The sequence below is a fragment of the Colobus angolensis genome, unplaced genomic scaffold (assembly GCF_000951035.1).
Source record: "Colobus angolensis palliatus isolate OR3802 unplaced genomic scaffold, Cang.pa_1.0 Scaffold4, whole genome shotgun sequence".
Classification (NCBI taxonomy): Eukaryota; Metazoa; Chordata; class Mammalia; order Primates; family Cercopithecidae; genus Colobus; species Colobus angolensis.
Window position 1 is genome coordinate 8,776,232 of NW_012117376.1, and position 4,833 is coordinate 8,781,064.

The following is a 4,833-nucleotide window of genomic DNA, read 5'->3' on the forward strand; positions in this document are numbered from 1 at the left end:
CTCGTGATCCGCCTGTCTCGGCCTCCCAAAGTGCTGGGATTACAGGCTTGAGCCACCGTGCCCGGCCTTTTTTTTTTTTTGAGGTTTACCTTTTCCATTTTACAGATGGGGAAATAGAGACTCAGGCAGATGAAATAACCCCCCAAGTCTACATACACAACAACAAAATGCAATGCAAAGATGCCAGATGAATTAGTGTAAAATCCCAGGGTGGGAACCAGTCACCTGTTCCCAACCTCTGTCTAAACCACTTTTCTGAGGGCTTCAGTTTCTTTGCCACACGATCATGACTTTTAAAATTTTCTTTTCTGAGACAGAGTCTCACCTGTCACCCAGGCTGGAGTGCAATGGTGCAATCTCAGCTCACTGCGACCTCTGCCTCCTGGGTTCAAGCGATTCTTCCGACTCAGCCTCCCAAGTAGCTGGGATTACAGGTGTTCACCACCACGCCCAGTGAATTTTTTTTGTATTTTTAGCAGAGATGGGGTTTCGCCATGTTGGCCAAGCTGGTCTCGAACTCCTGGCCTCAGGTGATCCGCCTGCCTCGGCCTCCCAAAGTGCTGGGATTACAGGCATAAGCCACTGTGCCCCACAGACCATTACTTCTTTTTCTAACCCCTGTATGTGGTGGGCCCACATAGCTCCTGCTCTCAAGGAGCTAACGCTCTGTAAAATCAGCCAAGAGTACTGCCAGCTTGCCCCCATAGGGGCACTGGAAAGATTAATCAGCGAATGGCACTTGGAATGCTTCAGCAAAAGCACTGGGTAAACTCAGAGCACTTATGCATGAAACTCACAGCTAGGGGTGGTTCCTGCTGTAATAAGGCACCTGCAGCCCAGTTCCTGATCTGTTTGAGATGTGGAGGGAGTAAGACCACGTTACAGCCTTCTGTGGGAAGCCATTTGGATGTCAGGGGTGAGAGCATCTCTCTGCTGTCGGGGGGAGAGGGGGTAAGAGAATGTGGCAGTGGTGTCATGGGTTAGGACCTTTTCTGTCTCAGAGGCAGATATTTCACAAGGGGTTCCAGCTTATTCTGAGGACACCAGTTATTGACTGAAGTCAGAAACAAATATGATTATTTGGGCTTCAGAGGCAGACAAACCTGGTCTGAATCCTGTTTCTGTCATTTCTTCTGTCTGAGCCTCTGGTTCCTTTTTTCTTTCTTTCTTTCTTTTTTGACAGAGTCTCACTCTGTTGCCCAGGCTGGAGTGCAGTGGCATGATCTCAGCTCAGCTCACTGCAATCTCCGCCTCCCAGGTTCAAGTGATTCTCTTGCCTCAGCGTCCTAAGTAGCTGGGTTTACAGGCGCACGCCACCACGCCTGGCTAATTTTTGTATTTTTAGTGGAAACGAGGTTTCACCATGTCGGTCAGGCTGTTCTCGAACTCCTGACCTCGTGATCCACCTGCCTTGGCCTCCCAAAGTGTTGGGATACAGGCGTGAGCCACTGCAGCCGGCCTTTTTTTTCTGAGATAGAGTCTGGCTCTGTTGCCCAGGCTGGAGTGCAGTGTCTCAATCTCGGTTCACCACAACCTCTGCCTCCCAGGTTCAAGTGATTCTCCTGCCTCAACCTCCCACGTAGCTGGGACTACAGGCATGTGCCACCATTTCCAGCTAATTTTTGTATTTTTAGTAGAGATGGGTTTTCACTATGTTGGCCAGGCTGGTCTCAAACTCCTGACCTCGTGATCCGCCTGCCTTGGCCTCCCAAAGTGCTGGGATTACAGGTGTGAGCCACTGTGCCCGACCGATTCTCTTTTTTAATGGGGGTAATAGTACCTTCCTAATAGGGTCATTTTGAATCATAAACTTGATAATAGATTTTATTTTATTATTTATTTATTTTGAGATGGAGTTTTGCTCTTGTTGCCCAGGCTAGAGTGAAGTGGTGCGATCTCAGCTCACTGCAACCTCCGCCGTCTGGGTTCAAGTGATTCTCCTGCCTCAGCCTCCTGAGTACCTGGGATTATAGACGCCTACCACCACCCTTGGCTAATTTTTGTATTTTTAGTAGAGATGGGATTTCACCATGTTGGCCAGGCTGGTCTCAAACTCCTGACCTCAGGTGATCCACCTGCCTCGGCCTCCCAAAGTGTTGGGATTACAGGCATGAGCCACTGTGCTGGGCCTTGATAACATTTTAAAACATTTCAATCAGGACTTGGAAAAGAGTAGATGCTTAATAAAAGGTAACAATGGCTGGGTGTAGTGTTTCATGCCTATAATCCCAACACTTTGGGAGGCCGAGGTGGGAAGATTGCTTGAACCCAGGAGTTCAAGACCAGCCTAGGCAACATGGCAAGACCTCCATCTCTACAAAAATAAAAAAATAATTAGCTGGGCATGGTGGCATGGGCCCATGGTCCCACCTACTTGGGAGGCTGAGGTGGGAGGATTGTTTGAGCCTAGGAGGTTGAGGCTGCAGTGAGCCATGTTTGCACTACTGCATTCCCTCCTGGGTGACAAAGTGAGACCCTGTCTTAAAAAAAAAAGAAACGCTGGGTGCGGTGGCTCACGCCTGTAATCCCAGCACTTTTGGAGGCTGAGCAGGCGGATCACGAGGTCAGGGGATCGAGACCATCCTGGCTAACACGGTGAAACCCTGTCTCTACTAAAAATACAAAAAATTAGCCGGGCGTGGTGGCGGGCGCCTATAGTCCCAGCTACTCGGGAGGCTGAGGCAGGAGAATGGTGTAAACCCAGGAGGTGCTTGCAGCGAACCGAGATCGCACTACTGCACTCCAGCCTGTGTGACAGAGTGAGACTCTGTCTCAAAAAAAAAAAAAAAAGGGGGTAAACGTAACTATGATTGGAGCCATTATTCTTATCCTTATGTTGTTAATGTTGTTATTACACTATTTTATTTCAGGGCCAGAAGGAGAGCTAGGTGGAGGGGAGTGTCATTCACTTGGTCAAACAATCTACTAGATGAAAACAAACAAGCAAACAATCTGCTAGACTGCCCCAAATAGATCCATCTAAGCAGGGGAGAGTCTGAAAACAGGCAATTACAGTATTATGTTAAGTGCTATGGTAGAGGATTGCACAAGGTGTTTTGTAACTTTATCGGAAGAATCAATAACTCATAGACGCAGCAAAAGTTTTGCAGAGGAGGTAGCTGTTTGTTTCAAATCAGTCTGTGTTTCCAGGAAGTAGAAAATACTGCTTGCTGGAGGCAGACAGATGCAAGTGAGCCCAGTCTGTGCTTCTCACCCAAGGGCCTTACTACTGATCTGCAGCCCTTCTTGCTCCTTAAGGCCTCTCTCAACTCCCACACAGCCCTGCTAACCAGCTTTGCCCTAGAATACCCCCTCCTGGGCCACCTGCTGGTGGTGAACATCCTGGACTCTGCTGTGTGGCTTGATGCGGCTGAGTCATAAGACTTTTCATTTTACTGCTAAGCTCTAATGGAAGCCTTCTGGTCAGTAGCAATGCCCCAAGTCTACCTTGTGGGGAAGGTCTAATGATGACAGATTACTGCTTCTCCTCGCAGGGCTGGATGAGCATGGATGTGGTGGTGAGGTAGGGGAGAAACACCCACGGGGGCATCTTCATTTCTTCCTAGATAGGCACCAGTTCTGGGCAGGCAAGACTTCCCAGGGGTGGACAGAAGGAACAGACCCTCCCCAACCCGCAATTCTCGGGGGGAGACATCAGCCTTCCTCCCAAGCCAGCCTCCAATGCCGCACTTTGGCTGCCATTTGGCCATGGCCCAAACCAGCCTCCCAGCTCGCTAGTGACCACATTTTCCAAACCAAAACTCAGGACGCATGATCTGACAAAGAATTTCTGGCTAGCTTCCAAATGCAAGAGGCAAAAACCCTTCCACTTGAGAATCTCGATGATAATCTGCGTCGTTAAAGGTGACATTAAGTCGGAAACCTTGAAATTCAGGGTCTCCTCTTTCTCAAGCGTTTTGTTTTCCTTTTTTTTTTTTGAGACGGAGTCCCGCTCTGTCGCCCAGGTTGGAGTGCAGTGGCGTGACCTTTGCTCACTGCAACCTCCACCTCCTGGGTTCAAGCGATTCTCCTGCCTCAACCTCCCGAGTAGCTGGGATTACAGGCGCGCACCACCATGCCCGGCTAATTTTGTATTTTTAGTAGAGACAGGGTTCCACTATGTTGGCCAGGCTGGTCTCGAACTCCTGACCTAGTGATCTGCCCGCCTCGGCCTCCCAGAGTGCTGGGATTACAGGCATGAGCCACCGCGCCTGGCCTTTCTCAAGCGTTTTCATACGTTATCATCGATCGTGAAAGAGCCCATGAGGTTGTTGATTATTATTTCCACTTTATAGTTGAAAATACTTGGAGAGAGGGAATCACTTGCCCAAGATCCTACATCCTGAAAGTCTGAATTTTGGCTTGTCAGGGACAGTTCTTAGGATGTGTGTGTGTCTTGTGGGCAGAGCCGGGGGTGGCGTATTAATATCCTCCACGAAGATGCACACGCCATTTATTTGGGGCCTCAGGAAGGGCAGCCAAGAACTGAGCTGCCCAGGTTCCCACTTCTGAGTTGGAAATCCCCAAGCACAGGACTTGGGGGCCACCCTGTCCCATCAGGATCTGACTCCAGGCCTGACGGCCTAGGAGCGAGAAAGAACCCTTCGACCTTGCGGGTCACACTTCGGCTGCAGGCCCTCGACCCAGCCCAGGTGCGGATGGGCGGGGCGCAGCGTGGGCGAACGACTCCTCAGGCCACGTTCTGCCTTTCCCTCCCCGGTCACATGGACTCGCCTTCCGTAGCCCGGAGTGCGGAGCGGAACGAACCACCAGGAGGAGGAGCGGGGGGAGGCGCCCAGGGCAGTGGGTCAGCGCCCCGCGGGGCAGGTGGGC